We start from the raw sequence: 17,822 nt of genomic DNA, 5'->3' as shown, positions 1-17,822 counted from the left end.
AGCCCTCAAAGGCAAGTAATAATTTTTCAGATATAGGTATGGCAATCATTTATCTTGGTTTGCCCAGGATGGTTCTATTGAAAACACCAGGTTTCACTCTCAAATTGTCCCCAGTTTGGCCTATAAATTACATGGTCACTGGGGACAGTGTAGATTAAAACAAAACTTGGAGGGAAAACCCTGTATTTGGTAGGTACTTAATATTTGAAGTTCTTTGTTTAATTGGTTGACTGGTTGTTATCTTGATTTCCCAGGATCTGAAACCCATTCTATGTTTGGGAAACCCATCATTGTGTCGATCTTGGAGCAAGACAGCGCATAGGCAGCCATTTGTGCTTGTGATGTAAACTTGGTAAGTTATGGAGCCTTTGCCAGATCTTGGAAACAGAAGTAAGTGACAGGACACTGTTATTAGACCTCATTGTGGTGGTAAGAGGGGCAACCTCCAGTGACTACCATCCAGGGCAGTGGGGGCATCTCTGCAGTGGCCCGGCCCTCTGGTGGCAGCAGCTCCTTATCAGGGTGTTCTTGCCTCATCACCTGTTTGTGGTGTCAGCTACAACTCCTTAGTTCTTAGATACTTATTTTTCCACCCCTGTTCTCCAACTTTTCCATCCATTCCATGAGCTAGCTACTTAAGCTAGCTAGATTCTTCTAATTCCTTTTCTCCAGATGCTCACGAGATTTCTACTATTTGTAACCAAGAAAGTGAATGTATTTCACTTACAGTGAGTGTTAAATGGAACTCACACCTTTTTTTTCTTTAAGTACGTCTTTCTCAAAGATGCATCAAATTCCCCTGTTTTGGCTCAAAACATTGATAGAAACTTTTGAATGGTAATCGTACGGATTTTTTTTTGAAATATCATTCTCAATGAAGCACCTGATTTCACCAACAACACTTTGAGAACTGCTAGTGATTGCAATGTATCAGTCACAGAGGGGTGTCTGCATGAGGATAGAATTGACTTGCTTTGCTTTGTTAATTGATTTCATAAATTTCATGTTGCCTGCTTGAGTTTCTCCTAAAACATCCATTAAAAAAGGGAACGAATCTCTCATTTTAAGGGGATAAAAAAGCACAACCCTCCTCCCCCACCTATGTACGACCACATGCACATGCCACACATATGCATATGCACAGGAAACTTTTTAGAAGATACTTCGACTTAGGTACAGTCAGTTCATTAGCTTAGGCAGATTTTAATATTTCTTTGAGCTGAAGTTATTTTTCCAGGCAACTGTACACTGTCTCCATGAAACATACAAGTGTCAAAAGCGCAAAGGGTTTTGTCTCAAATCAAGAATTGACACCACTCTACCAAGAAATTCTGACTCCAGCAAAAATAGAGTAGGCATTCTTTATGAGCTGGCATTGCTTCCCTGCCAAAGACTTAACCTGATAACTCTAAATTAATGTTCTGAGACCAATTGGCCATCATAGCCCACTTGGTTAATCAAATTCCTCTCACACTCTGCACTTGTTCTGGACCTACTGATGATACTCTGAGCGTTTCTCACTTGCCAATTAATGAGGAAACCTAAGTTCACTTTGAAATAAGGAACCCTGCTATGTTTGGATGTTCATGATGTTCCAGGAACTCCGAAGACCATGCCCTGAACTTTCTCCACATTGTCTTTAGTTTTTTTCCTGTCCTTGTCCTCATGTCCATCCCCACTGGCAGACCATCAGGGGCCATTTGTAGCTCTCAGTCTCAACATCCATCAGTGAGCCCAGTGGGGTCCCCCACCCATCACACTGATGGCTAATTTAGGACATGGTTTCTTCTTGGATCTGGATTCCAGAATGCATATGGGACATATTCTTCCTCCCTTCCACTCTTCTATCCCCTCCCTCATGGGAACAGATTAAACTGAGAAGAAAGGGAGGACAAGGAAATACAATTCCCACTCTCCAGGCTTCATTAGCTGCCAGATTTCTTATCATGGCTATATGATCATGTATAACAATATTACATTTATTTAGCAGCTACTCCTTGCCAAGCAGTCTAAAAAGTGCATTCTGTGTGTTATGAGATATAATGGAATCCTCTTAGCAATTCTATAAAATAGATATCATTTCATAAATAGATGTCATTGTTACCATCCACATTTCACGAATGAGGAAACTGACACAGAGAGAAGTTAAATAACTTTCACATTTGATAAAAGACAGTTATGTCTTTGAAATTCTTGCTCTAACCATCCCCAGACTACTCTGCAGGACCACCATACCATGTGATAAGTGCTATAAGTGGGTTTGTATAAAGCCATGGAACATCAAGGACCGGAAACAAGCAGCAGAATGCCACCCACCTCCCTGCCATGTCTACGTCCTCATCTCTAGAACCTGTGACTATGTTAGGTCACATGGTGAAGGAAATTAAGGTTACAGATGGAATTAAGCTTGCTAGTCAGCTGACCTTCAAGTATGGAGATGACCCTGGGTCACTGGAGCAGGTCTGACATAATCATAGTGGCCCTCTAAAAGGGAGAAGGGAAGCAGAAGTTCAGAGTCAGAGAAAGACTTTAAGATGCTGCCTGACTGGCTTTGCAGATGGAGGAAAAGTCCATGAGGCAAGGGATATAGGCAGCCTCCAGATACTGAAAAAGTCAAGAAACAGATTCTCCCCTAGGACCTCCAGGAGGAATACATCCTGCCAACAACTTGCTTTTAGTTCAATGAGACTCTTTTTGACTTACAACCTCCAGCATCATAAGATAATAAATATATACTGTTTTAAGCCACTAAGTGTGTGATAATTTATTTTGGTGGTGATAGAAAACCAATACAGATATCCTGTGTGGTCAGGGACAGATAGGAGATGGTATCTGAGCAAAGTTGGCAAGAATGTGTAGCAGATCTCTGGGCAAGAAAGAAATGTGGAGAAGGGGATTCTCAGCAGAGAGCAAGATAAACACTAAGGCTCAGATCATGACACAGAGTGTGGGCAGGGGACAGCGGGTATCCTAGTGAGGCTGGCACAGGGCACAAGTTCAGAGCAGCAGAGAGAAATCCAGAAGGACCTGATATGCCAGAATAAAAAGTGAAGGTTTTATCTTGCAGGAAAGGATACTATTAAAGGATTTCTAATAAAGACAAATTTTAATTTCAGAAAGAACACTCTGGTTGCATTATTAACAACAACACTCATGAGTATGGAGGATGAGTTGGGAGGAGGGGTGGCCTAGAGACTAGGAAAAAACTAGTTATCTAAGAAAGAGATGATAAAGGCCAGAGAGAGCAAGGTTGGAGGATGTAACAGGTTTGAAAGATACTCAAAAGGTATAATTCATAAGATCTGGTGACTTGTTTGATGTCAACAACCTTCATGGCTTGTGAGATTAAGAGGATGTTGCTATTAGCAAAGGCCAAAAAAAAAAAAAAAAAAAAAAGGCAGCATGCATTGGAAAGAGGGAAGCTATTTTGGTTTTGAACAAATAATGATGGTTACAATTTATTAAGTGCCTATTATGTGCCAGTTCTTTATATATATTACCTCCTGTAATACTCATACTGACACTTATTATTTTCATTGTCAGGTGGCAAAATGAGACTCTGCTCTGGTATAGGAACAAAGATTTTCTTATGGTAAACCAAAATTTTCTCTCCGTCCACTCCAACACTCTGCCATGTGGCATGTGATGGGCTAAAGGGCAAAAGTATTTTATGGTGGTGTCCAATAAACAATTCAAAATTCAAGTCTGAAAGTGAGACTTGGACTTGGCATTTAAAGAAATTGGCTGTCATCTGCACACAGGCTGAGAATGGCTGAAATTGTTCAGATTAAGAAAAAACTAGGGCTCCTGGCTGGCTCAGTCAGTTGAGCGTTCAACTCCTAGTTTTGGTTCAGCTCATGATCAAGGGTCATGGGATCAAGCCCCATGTCAGGCTCTGCAATGAGTGTGGAGACTGCTTAAGAGTCTCTCTCTCTCTGTCTCTCTCTTTGTTCCTCTCTCCTGCTTGCTCTCTCTCTCTCTCTCTCTCTCTCTGAAAAACAAAACAAAACAAAACACTAGAATTCAGGCAGGAACCTAGGAGGACACATTGTCAAAAGGATGGACCAAGGAAGGTAAGACAGTGCAAGAGGCCAAGGTGTGCCAAGGATGCAAGACAAAACACGAAGCAAAATGATGTCACAGGGCCAAATGGAAGTGTCACCTACAGCAAGCTCCCACCAGTATGTGCTGGTGAAATATAATTATATACAAAATCTTCCCCAGTCCAGAAATCCTCTTCTCAAAGGTAGTAGAGAAATGGTGCACCTGGGTAGCTCAGTCAGTTGACTCTTGATCTTGACTCAAGTCTTGATCTCAGACAGCCCACATTGGGCTCTGTGCTGGGCGTGGAGCCTACTTAAAAAAAAAAGTACTAGAGAAAGAAAATGAGTTATTATTAAGTAAGCTTTAAAGCAGAATGTGAAACACATCACAGGAAATTGCCAAGACATAAAGAAATCTCATCCTTTTTTTTTAATGTTTATTTTTGAGAGAGATAGAAAGCACGAGCAAGGAAGGGACAGAGAGAGACAGACAGAGAGACAGAGAGACAGAGACAGAAAATCCCAAGCAGGCTCCTCACTGTCAGTACGGAGCCTGATGCAGGGCTTGATCTCACAAACCATGAGATTGTGACCTGAGCCAAAATCAAGAGTCAGTTGCTTAAGCGACAGAGCCACCCAGGCACCCCAGAAATCTCACCCTTTTATACAGAGAAGCAGATACAAACGATTACATCATGTGCTTAAGATAAGCAATAACTAGTCCTCAAGTAAGAGAATGTGATAAAACCATTTATCACATATAGTTCATCTTAATTTTACCTACTAGTTGAGGTGACCATCTGTGTTAGCTAAGTGGCTTTATACAAAGGAAAACCACTTTTTCATTTCTTTATGGCAGGAGGTAGTTTTGCAGGTTGGAACAAGGCACCCATTGTCATGCCATTTAGGGTCCTGCCCACCCCCCCCCCCCCCACATACACACACACACATGCAGAATCTGGGAGACAGGGGTGCTCTCTCTCTTGATGTTTATATTACAAAGAGACTGTCCTGTGTCCTGGAAAAGACATTCTCGGAGCATATATCTGACAAAAGACCTGTGAAGTCTTCAGAAGGATTTATAGTCACCTCTCAGGAAAAAAATGCACAATTATAAGTTTTCTAAAGTGAATGCTCTAAGAAGAAGAGAGAGAAATCTCTTACTTTCAACGGAGAATTAAACCTCTTATTTTTATTGTTTTATTATTGTTGTTTATTGTTTATTTATTTATTTTGAGAGAGACAGAGGGAGAGACAGAGAGAGAGAGAGCACACAAAGGAGGGAAGGGCAGAGATAGAGAATCCCAAGCAGCACCCCACCCCCCACCACTGTCAGCGCAGAGCCTGATACAGGGCTCGATCTCACAAACCATGAGATCAAGACCTAAGCAGAAATCAAGAGTTGGACACTTAACTGACTGAGCCACCCAGGTGCACCATAAGCCTCTTGTTTTAAATACGTGCTTGTCTTTACATATGAATGGGGAACCTCCAAGCAATCAAGTAAGATATCATCTGAAATAAGGTTCTTTTTGTTTTGTTCTGTGTTTAAAGATTTGGCTGTTAGAAGTTTCAAGATTGCAATGGGTTGAGAAGGGAATATGGAGAGTTAATGAGGACAGAGAGCTGCTGTACTTTGCAAGAAGTTTGGTCAGGAAGAAAAATAAAGAAATTGAGCTTCTGCTAGAGGCCAGATTTGCGACAGACACCCAACCAGGTTTATTTGTTAAAGGCAAAGAGGCAGTAGAAAGGACTAGTTTCAGGAACCAGGAGAGAGAAGGTATGGTGCAGAGTTTGGGAGGAAGTGAGAAAGGGGATGGTCAAGAGCCAGGTAGAGGGATTCACCTGGGCCAGGAAGAGAGACAGATAGCTCTTCTTCCAAGTCCAGAGTGTGGGAATTAAGGAAGGGAAGAAGGTGTGGGAACATGCAGGGTTGGAGGAAAGAGTGAAGTGTGTGTTTATATTTAACATACTCTATAGTTTCTAGGAAAATAGAGGCAAAAAGATCCATAGTTTAACAAGTTTAAGAGAAGGTAGTGTGCCTTTGACTTAGCCAAAGATGAGAATAGGAGTCTCAGACTGACATCACAAGGCTCTGGTCACAGGTTCATCAGAGACTGCATTGAGATGACACATATGATGTACCCAGCACAACACCTAGCAAAGAGTAGTAGTTGGTACATGCTTACTGTTAACATCACCTGAGGTCAGACAAGCAAATCCTGGAGCCCAAACTGGAATCTGCACTCAGTGCTCTGTCCTCTATGCCATGCTACCTTTTGCCATCTGGGTGACCTAGACTACTTGTTAACTTCTCCGGTTCTCAGTTCACTGCAAAATGAGAGGATTGACTTTATTGATCTAAATCTCTAAATCCCACTGAGTCTGTAGCATTGGGGTAGGAACCCATCATTGAATTGTCATCTGGGAACACTACAAGAAGGCACATGGAGAGGCTCATAGTCCTGAGAAGAGAGTAGGGCACCAGGAAAAGGAGATACTGGAACTTGGTACACATTGTCTCTTCCTAATTCCTTAGCTGCCTGGATTTTTCTTTTTCTCTTAATTTTTTAAAATGTTTATTCATTTTTTGAGAGAAAGAGAGAGAGAGACAGGGCATGAGTTGGGGAGGGGCAGAGAGAGAGGAAGACACAGAATCTGAAGCAGGCTCCAGGCTCTGAGCCATGAGCACAGAGACTTATGCAGGGCTCAAACCCATGAGCCATGAGATCATGACCTGAGCTGAAGTCAGGCGCTTAGCCAACTGAGCCACCCAGGCGCTCCACCTGGATTTTTCTTATACTCGTTAAACATGAGACTCAGAAATGTGACTATTCCAAGGTCACATAGCTAGTGTGAGAGGGCCATGATTCAAACCCAGATATGACTCCAGAATTCATGATATTTTCACCACTTCAGGCCCAGAATGGTTCTTAAATAGTATTTCTCTGAGAAATAAAAATTAGCTATACACAAGATCAGTCTAGGACCAGTAGGTGACACTAGAAGGTGGGAAAACACCTGTAACAAGATAGTGTTCATATATATTAGGCTGTTAGAAAAAATTACTGAGAAAGGCTTTGAAATTTAGTGAGTATTCTTAGTCCATCCACCTGAGTTATTTTCAACTTTCATGGTGTTTGACCAGGTTATACTACAGCTTTGTGGAAATGGAAATTGACTATAGAAACCTAATAGTAACCAAATAATTCCTGCTATAGAAATGCAAATTCTGTCACAAGGAAGTTCAATTGGCTTCCCTCCCCCATCCTGGAGAAAGCTAGTTCACTTTGCTTGTAATTTGCTTAATGCAAATACAGTTCCAAGTTCTTAATGGCTTATAATGGTGTCTGTTCTTTGGATTCCTCCTTTGAATCATTTGTAATGACTTCCTAGTTCCTTCATTAATTAATGAGCTAAATAAAATCTTTGATGTGTGTTCATTTTATATTTGTATGAAAATCATAATTTTAAATCCCTGTGGCTTTTTTGTGTTTTTTAGTGCTTATTTATTTATTTTGAGAGAGAAAGAGAGAGAGCATGAGCTGGGAAGAGGCAGAGAGAGAGGGAGAGAGAGAATTCCAAACAGGTTCCATGCTGTCAGCACAGAGCCCAGCACAGGGCTTGGTCTCATGAGCGATGAGATCATGACCTAAGCCAAAAGCAAGAGTTGGACTTGAGTTTGGCTTAACCACCTTAGCCATCCAGATACTCCCAAACCATGTTTTTATCCTTGGTTATTCCTAGTTTCAAACTGCTCCATAATAAGAGCTACACCCTGCCCACCCAGGTCTTTGTTCCTTTCCAGCATCATGGAAAGTAGCCACTGCCATGAAGACTTAAGCTGTGTGTCTGAAGCTTGTCCCTGGGAAGAAGACAGATTAGAGAAATTAAGTCTGGTCCTTTTTCCCTAGGGAGGGAAAAGGGAGATGTATTGAGCCTAATATGGTGATGGGGCTGAGGAAGCAGTAAGGTAGATATGAAAGCACCCAAGAAAACCAGTCAGCTTCCCTGATTGCAGGATGAACAGATACCAGAAGACCCCCCGCCCCAAAAATCCCATGTTCAGCTCAATTCACACAGGTGCTAGGGAATGATACTGGGGAAGGGAGAATGGCTCTATTTGTGCATGTTGAGCAGATCTGGAAGTTGCCATGTACCCCTTGGAAGGGTTACAGAAGTGCTGTGGAGTTGCCACATAAAATATAAGATGCCTAGGTAAGCTTGAATTTCAGATAAACAATGAATAATTTAAAACATATTTTTAGTGGGGTGCCTTGGTGGTTCAGTCGGTTAAGCATCCAACTCTTGGTTTTGGCTCAGGCCATGATCTCACACTTTGTGAGTGTAGGCTCTGCATCAGGCTCTGTGCAGACAGTTGAGGAGCCTGCTGGGATTCTCTCTCTCTCTCTCTCTCTCTCTCTCTCTCTCTCTCTCACCCTCTCCCTGCTCACATGCTCTCGCTCTCTCAAAATAAAAAACATTTTTAAAATCTTTTAAGATATATTTTTACTTCCATACTTATACTAAACACTATTTGTTGTTTTGTGAAATTCAGATTTGACTGGTATTCCATGTTTTTATTTGCTGAGTCTGATAACCTCAGCTGAGAGATCACACTCAATCATCAGAAGTCCAGAGAACACAACAGAGCATCTCCTCAAGGCAGAGAAAAACAAGAATCCAAAAGCTTTCCAGAGCCTCCAGACTCAGAGGCTCCTTCCATCTACCATCATGGATGTCCCAGAGACAGACACCCAGACACCCAACTGGGGAGGGACAACTGGGAGCAGCAGTCTGAAAGCCAGTGTGATCCAAACAGGATTATCTAAAAGGGAAGAGAATTTATTACCTTCAATTACCAGGTTTAAAGTTGTTGTTCCCATTCTTGCAAATAGGAACTTGTAGGGAAGGAAAATTTTTTTCTCTACCTATCTAGATTCTTCTGGCTGGTCAATTAATCAAATTGACATAAGACAAATTAACAGGAGAAAATAAAATTTAGTTATATGTGTATAGGGCCCCATAAAAAATATGAGACCAAACACAAAGTTGGCCAGTTGAGGCTTCTATGCCATCCTGAGCTAAGGATGGGATAGGGGCCTGGGCTTCACAAGGGAGGAGAGAAATTCACAGGACAAGAAAAAAAAAAAGCAGCTGTTTGCTAATTAGATATTTGCCTTGCCATACAAACAGTATGTTTCAGATAAAACATTCTAGTAATAACACTTTTTCTAGGGCAGGCCCCTGTTAAAGAACAAAAACTCAAGAAATAAATTTGAAGATCTAATTGTCTTTATTAAGTGATTCAAGAATCAGGCAGCATCCTATTTAGCAAGTAGAGAGATGCTCTGAGGAATTGTACAAAAATGGAAGGTTTTTATCAGAAGAAGGGTGGGTCAAGGAAATTATTAGCAACAGGAAAGGTTGTTTCAGGAGAGGTAATATTCCTCTAAGGGGAAAAGCAGGGGCTGTTATCATGCAGATGACCTCATCTTCCTTTTGGGGTTGGAGAGGGTCCATGTGGCAGATTATCTCATTGGTGCTGACCAGAAAATTCCTGACTGACCAGTGAAGACCCCATTTCTGGGGGAGGTTGAAACTACAGTTAAGTTTAAGCCTCATTTTGGTGATGTGGCCTAGCATAAGTGACTCCATTTTGGCCTGGAGTTTTCTTTTTGATACCCAGTAACTAAATTCTTTTAGGTAGTTAAGGAAGAGATAAAAGTTTTCTTGAGTCTCCTAGGTCTTGATTGCCTTCACCTCTAAATAATTCACATGCCAAAGTGACATATTTTGGGGTGTTTTGCTTCCTCTCAGAGTCTTGGAAAAAGAAATAAAGAGAAGTGAAGGAGGAAAAATAATTTTCCCTCTACCTTTCTAGGTTATGGCTGAGACACTCCCACCCCCTCCCTCATAATGAAGGACAGGTTAACAAGAGAAAAACAAACAGAAGCTTAATAACATATATACCTTCTGTATACATGGAAGAGATCCAGGAAAACTGAGTAACTCCTTGAAATAACTCAAGCCATCACCCAAAATATTATCTCCAGCTAAAGACAAAAGATGTTTGTGGGTGGGGTGAAGTTGTGGGGCCAGTGGTCAGAGGTTTCCAGGTAAAGCACAGTAAGTGAGGTGTGGTTGTTATGCAGATTTAAGTCTCTGCTTTCTCCACTGAATTGATAAGAGTTTCTAGAGATTTATAGTCATTCTTCTCTTCCTGGTGCAGAGACATCTTTACAAATGGAGATTTTCCCTGTAAATTTAAATGTCTTTTACAAAAGTGTAACTTTTACTCTGTTTTCAGAGTTTCTCTTGTGTTTAGTTCTTCATAAATAACAATCTTAAAATAATCCCTATGCCTAGAGGCATGTTTGGGAGTGACAGATTCCACTCCCCTTAGAAGCTATGTTTTTCTTTGCTTATACATCTAAACAGTGTGGGTGTTAAAGTTTGATTCTGCAATGCTGACTGAACAGATGTTGGGCATAGGAGTCTGGACAATTCCTAACAACAAAGGCCAAGAAGAGCACCTAGTCCCCTACTGAGAATAGTGTTCAAAGTTCAAGTTACACCCAGATACCAGGGGCAGATGCCTCGTGCCCATCTCTACTTGTATCTGTTAGGGTACCCAGAAAACATGTGCCCCCACCACCACTTCCTGTCATGAAATGGTGAGGATTTGGTCTCTGGTTTTGTATATCGTTGGCTTTTGCATAAGGCATGTTCAGAAGACCACCGGGAACTTTTGAAAATGACTAATCAAGCAATTAAGTTAAATCCAGCAACTAAAATTTCCCTTAAGTGAAAACACCTGAGATCTTCTCTCCAGGAAGGAATTATGCTCAGTACTTCACAAAGCTTTTATGAAGATTAATAAATTGATGTTTTCAAAGGTGTTTGAGAACTCTGGATAATAGTGTCTACATTGCATGTTTTAGAAGTTTATGAAGATTTGCATTAATAAGGCTTTTCCTGAAAAAGCAAACTAGACCAGATCTTTCCTAGGGCAGCTACCTGCCACATATGGCTTTTGAGCACTTAAAAATGTGACCAGTGTGACTGAGGAACTGAATTTTAAATTGTATTTAATTTAAATTAATTTAAATTTAAATAGTCATTACAGGAAGCAATGTTAGAACAATGACAAAACAGGAAAATTTAAGATTTAAAGTAAAGTCTTAATGGTAATGACAATTATTAAGGCACTTACTATCGTTATAAATATTTTTAACATTAACATCAGGGTTTCCCAAATTAGGTTTGCAAATAACACTTTCCCCTCAGGAAATAGAATGCTTGATTAAACAAAATGAGGGGCACCTGGGTTGTTCAGTCAGTTAAGACTTTGACTTTGACTCAGGTCATGATCTCCCAGTTAGCAAGTTTGAGCCCACAGCCGGCTGGCTCTCTGTTGTCAGTGCAGAGCCCACTTTGGATACTCTATCCCTCTCGTTCTCTGCCCCTCCCTTGCTCATGCTCTCTCAAAAATAAATAAAACATTTTAAAAAATGAAACAGGACTTGTCAGATCCTTTAATTTTTTTTTAAAATATTTATTTATTTATTGAGAGAGAGCGTGAGCATGAGCAGGGGAGGGGCAGAGAGAAAAGGAGAGAGAGAATCCCAAGCAGGCTCCGTGCTGTCGGTGCAGAGCCCAACTTGATCTCATGAACCATAAGATTATGACCTGAGCCGAAATCAAGTTCTGATGCTTAACACACTGAGCCACCCCAGTACTCCAGATCCTTTAATATTAATATGCATTATGCATATCCAGGAAGAGGACACTGTATTCAGGATTTTCAATGTTTCTACCAAATTTATTTACTCCCAGAACCACTTTCGCCCACAAAGTACCTACTCATATCTGAAACTTGTGTTTGAGAAATCTCCTGGAACACAGTTTGAGAAATCCTGGTGTGGAGAGAAGAGACACAGTAAAATTAAGATCTTGAATCTACACATATTGCTTTTGAAGTGAGCTGATGTCCAGACACAGCATTAGGACTTGAGGCTATTCACTATTTTGGGTTGATGTCCTTTTTCCATCACTACACGCATCTCACTCAATCCTATCCCTTAACTGCCCCAACCTACATTCCTTCACAACTGTAGCTAAAAAACAGTCTATATGACAGCCAAAAACAGTTGTTTTTTTGACTTTTTCTAAACATAAGAACACACTTTATTTTTTTAAGGTAATTTCTTCTTTAAAAAAATTTTTTTAACATTTATTCATTTTTGAGAGACAGAGTGTGAGTGGGGGAGGGGCAGAGAGAGGAAGACAGAATCCAAAGCAGACTCCAGGCTCTGAGATGTCAGCACAGAGCCCCACGTGGGGCTGGAACTTATGAACTGTGAGATCATGACTTAACTGAAGTCTGATGCTTAACCGACTGAGCCACTCAGGCATCCCAAGAACACACTTTAAAAATGAATTCTTATATAAAATGCTATAATCTCTGTATATAGAAGATAAAAACAACATCTCATAGCTATAAAAGTGTTTTAGACATATACATTTACATTAATCTGTCAGGATAATTAATAAAAATAACAAATTTCTCACTGGGAGTTGTGAACATTAATAGGCATCTTACATCATTCTCAGCAGGTAATTGATTTTGTTTTGTTTCAGTTATAAACATATTTTATTTATTATTTTTTAAAATGTTTATTTATTTATTAATTTTTAAAATTTTTAATGTTTATTTCTGAGACTGAGAGACACACAGAGACAGAGTGCAAGCAGGGGAGGGGCAGAGAAAGAGGGAGACACAGTATCCGAAGCAGGTTCCAGGCTGTCATCACAAGGCCTGACACAGAGCTTGGACTCACAAACTGTGAGATCATGACCTGAGCTGAAGTCTTCCACTTAACTGACTGAGCCACCCAGGTGCCTCTATAAACACATTTTAAAACATGACTTAAACACATAAGTAATTGTATGTGGTAACAGAGCTTTATGTGTATTTTGTTTTATTATTTTTTTACTAGCTGACTTGCAATTACAAGATACTCTTTTTTTTTTAATTTTTTAAATATTTACTTTTGAGATAAAGAAAGCATGAGTGGGGAAGGAGAAAAAAGAGGGAGACACAGAATCTGAAGCAGGCTCCAGGCCAGGCTCTGAGCTGTTGTGGGGCTCAAACTCATGAACCGCGAGATCATAACCTGAGCCAAAGTTGGTTGCTTAACCGACTGAGCCACCCAGGTGCCCCACAATTACAAGATACTCTTAAGTTAAGCAGATTTAGCAGGAAAAACTTCATGTCAATATTAATTTATATAAATTGAAATTTCCACTTCCAGTCAAGATGCATGCAATAAAAGGGACCAGATTTATCCTTCATACATAATAATAATAAAAAAAACACAGATGAAATATAGGAAACAAAGGTTTTCCATCAGTGGACATCAGGCAGCACAAGAGAGGGAAGCATACAACTTGAGTCCCACAGGTGCCCCAGCTAACGGCCCTGAGAGAGTTTCTAGGTTGCAGCTTAGAGAGCAGGATCCCAAGTGGGTCCCAGCAGTCTCCCAGACAGGAGGAGACAGACCTGGAAGTCTAGGCAGGCCAAGGCAGCTAAATTCACAGAGTACCAAGGAAGAGAGAGCTGAACAGAGAAAGAGTTGAAGAAATCTGCAGAGGGTCCCCCTTGATTCTTTAGGGGACTACTGACCAGCATATATGTAGGAGAAGCTACCCTAGGAGCTCACATGAGGCTGGAAATAGAGGCATATCTTATTTTACTGTGCTTTGCTTTATTGTGTTTTTTTTTACAAATTGAGGGTTTGTGGCAACCTGTGATGAGCACATCTCTCAGTGCTATTTTTCCAACAGCATTTGCTCACTTTGTGTCTCTGTGTCACATTTTGGTCATTCTCACTATATTTTAAACTTTTTCATTAATATTATATTTCTTATGGTGATCTGTGATCAGTGATTATGACCTGCTGGAAGCTCAGATGATGGTTAGCATTTTTAGCAATAAAATATTAAAATTTTGGTATGTACATTGATTTTACAGACATATTGCCACTTACTTGACCACAGTATAGTTTAAACGTAACTTTTGTATGTTCATTTGATTCTTTTTCTTGTACTTTTCACCTTATTAAGTGAACTTGCAATATCTTCAAGGTATGTCTGTGGTTTGTGTCTCCCCCAGCCAAAGTAGAAAATCCCCTTAACTCATAGGACATTGGGTAGATCAATAAAAGCATTTTGCTTAAACAAAGGAACAAAATTCGCCTTAACCTAAAGACTGTTCTGATCCCACCTAATAAAAGCAAGCCTGAAAAGAATCAATTTGTTTCCAAGTAACTGACTATATCCCAGAACAAAGGCCAAGAATATTTATAAGAATATAAAAATACCCAGCATTCAAAAAGGTAAAATTCAAAATGTTTACTATCCTGTTACACACTACCAAGTGTGCAAAGAAACAGGCAAGTATGAGCCGTGATGAGAAGAAAATTAATCAACAGAAATAGACGCCCAAATGACAAAGATAGGATTTATAGACAAAGGGCATAGAAGTGTTATTAAAACTATGTTCCATATATTCCAAATGGTAGAAGAAAGAGCACATTAAGTACTCAGAAAAGGTATAAAAAGATGGTTATTAATTTCTATTTATTTTTTTAAAGTTTATTTATTTATTTTGAGAAGGGGGGCAGAGACAGAGAGAGAGAGATAGTGAAAGAGAGAGAGAGGATTCCGAGCAGACTCTGCTTTGTCAGTGTGGAGCCCAATGTGGGGCTTGATCTCACGAATTGTGAGATCATGACCTGACCAATAATCAAGAGTCAGACACAGAGCCAGCTAAGCCACCAAGGTATCCCTAAAAAGATAGTTTTTTTAAAGATCTAGATCATATTTCTAAAGATGAAAACTATAAAATCTGAGATGAAAAATACACTGGAATGATTAATGGCAGATTAGAGAATGGAAAGGGAAAGATTAATTAACCCAAAGACACCAATAGAAACTAACTAAAAAAAGTCAAAACAAAAAAAACCCAAAAAACGGTACAGAGCATCAGGACATTAATCAGCCTAATTTCCATGTAATTAGAATCCTGGAATAAGAAGTGAGAGAGCTGGAGTAATGGAATTACCATTTGAAGAAATAATACCCAAATTTTTTCCACATTTCATGGAAGCCATAAACCCAGAAATCTAAGATCAAAACCTCCATGGGTTGGCTGGGTGGCTTAGTTGGTTGAGTGTCCGACTCTGATTTCAGCTCAGGTCATGATCTCACGGTCATGAGATCCATCCCTGTGTTGGGCTCTGCAGTGGGCACGGAGCCTACTTAAGATTTTTTCTCTCTCTCCCTATGCCCCTCTCCTCTGCTCACACTCTCTCTCACACAAACAGGCAAAAGAAAAAAGCAAACAAACAACTCCAAATACTAGAAACATGAAGAAAACAACACTAAGGCACATCAAAATCAAATTGCTTAAATCCAGTTTTACAGAGAAAAATCTTAAAAGCAGCCCGAGAACCAGGAAGTGGAAGAAGGCCCAGCCCCAACTCAGGAAATTGCAGTCAACATCACACCACCTGCCAAGGCCCTTTGCTCTTATCCAGACTAAGATATGACACTTTGCCTCTCCTCCTCAATACTTTTATTCTCCTCAGCTATTGTGCTTTGGTTGGGAGATATTTGACCAAAGTCATTGGTATCAGTCAAGGTCAATCAGAGAAGCAAAACTACTAGATTTTATAGAAGATATTCCTTAAGGCAGTCTGCTGGGGAGGGAAGACAGATGTGAAGTGAGGGAGAGCAGAAACAAGGAAAAACCCACAAAAATGGATGGGGGGTCTTTGTCAGTTCTTGTTGCATATGACCCTGATGATACATATGCCTTCAGAAGCCAACGCCCTTCATCACTGAGCTAAACACACACACAGGGGTGAGAGAAACTGCAGGATAATTCAGGGGATGGAGGGACAGTTTTAGTCCTGACCCCTGCCTCATCCTAACAAAGTGCACCAGAAAAGAGTCAGCAAGGTGTGTGAACCACAAAGTGGCTGGAACTTCACTTACTCCCCAAAGTTTCCTACAAGAATATGTCTAGTGGGGACCCCTGGGTGGCTCAGTAAGTTAAGCATCAGACTTCAGCTTAGGCCATGATCTGGCTGCCTAGGAGTTCAAGATCCACATCAGGCTCTGTGTGGACAGCTCGGAGCCTGGAGCCTGCTTCGGATTCTATGCCTCCCTCTCTCTCTGCCCCTCCATTGCTTGCACTCTGTCTCTCTCAAAAATAAACATTAAAAAAAAGAATTTGTTTAGTGGTCCATCTTAACCAGAAACAATACGAACAAGATTTCCAGGAAATATAATCCAATCACATTGACAAATTAAAAACCACCACAGCAATTAAAACAGCGTTTGTGAGATAGCAGAGAATTTCAATTATTTTTCTGGTCCTAGTTAGAACTGATAATCAAAAATGTGTCTTTGGATGGTCTATCTAAGCATAATGAATTATTCTATAGTCACCTTTGTTTGTATTTAGAAATCCTGCAAGAGGGGTGCCTGGGTGGCTCAGTCACTTAAACGTTCGACTTCAGCTCAGGTCATGATCTCGCAGTTTAGGAATTCAAGCCCCTCATTGGGCCCTGTGTTGACAGCTCAGAGCCTGGAGCCTGCTTCGGATTCTGTATCTCCCTCTGTTTCTTCCCTTCTCCCACGTATGTGCTTTCTCTCTCTCTCAAAAACAAATAAAAACATTAAAAAAAATTTTAAAGAAATCCTGCAAGAAAACTGCTGAATTCCTCAGGTACAAGTGGCACACACTGCCTTTTCAATGGAGAGACCACACACTGGATACAAATATTTTTATTATTATTATTTTTAACTTACATCCAAGTTAGTTAACATATAGTGCAATAATTATTTCAGGAGTAGAATCCAGTGATTCATCCCCTACATATAACACCCAGGGCTCAACCCAGCAAGTGTCCTCCTTAATGCTTCTTGCCCATTTAGCCCATCCCCCCCCTCCACAACCCCTCCAGCAACCCTCAGTTTGTTCTCTGTATTTAAGAGTCTCTTATGTTTTGTCTCCCTCTCTTTTCTTATATTATTTTTGATTCCCTTCCCTTAGTTCATCTGTTTTGTATCTTAAATTCCACATATGAGTGAAATCATATGATATTTGTCTTTCTCTGACTTACTAATTTCACTTAGCATAATACACACTAGTTCCATCCATGTTGTTGCAAATGGCAAGACTTCATTCTTTTTGATCTGGTCCTTTCTAGTCTTTGTTGATTTGGGTATTTTTTGTCTTGTTTTGTCTTTTCTCCCCCTCAGAGAGTCCTCCTTAAAATCTCTTGCAGGGCTGGTTTAGTAGTCATATACTCCTTTAGCTTTTGTTTGTCTGAGAAACTCTTTTTCTCTCATTCTATTTTGAATGACAGCTTTGCTGGATAAAGAATTCTTGGATGCATATTTTTCTGATTCAGCATGTTGAACATAGCTTGCCACTCCTTTCTGGCCTGCCAAGTTTCTGTGGATAGGTCTGCTGTGAACGTGATCTGTCTTCCCTTGTAGGTTAAGGCCCTTTATTTCCCTTGCTCCTTTCATAATTGTTTCCTTGTCTGTGTATTTTGTGACTTTGACTATGATATTCCTTGTTGATGGTTTTTGCTGAATCTAATTGGAGTTCTCTGTCTTTCTTGGATTTTTATGTCTGTGTCTTTCCCCAGATTAGGAAAGTTTTCAGCTATAATTTGCTCACATAAACCTTTTACCCCT

The sequence above is a fragment of the Panthera leo genome, chromosome F3 (assembly GCF_018350215.1).
Source record: "Panthera leo isolate Ple1 chromosome F3, P.leo_Ple1_pat1.1, whole genome shotgun sequence".
NCBI lineage: Eukaryota > Metazoa > Chordata > Mammalia > Carnivora > Felidae > Panthera > Panthera leo.
Note: the sequence above shows the minus strand (reverse complement) of the source record.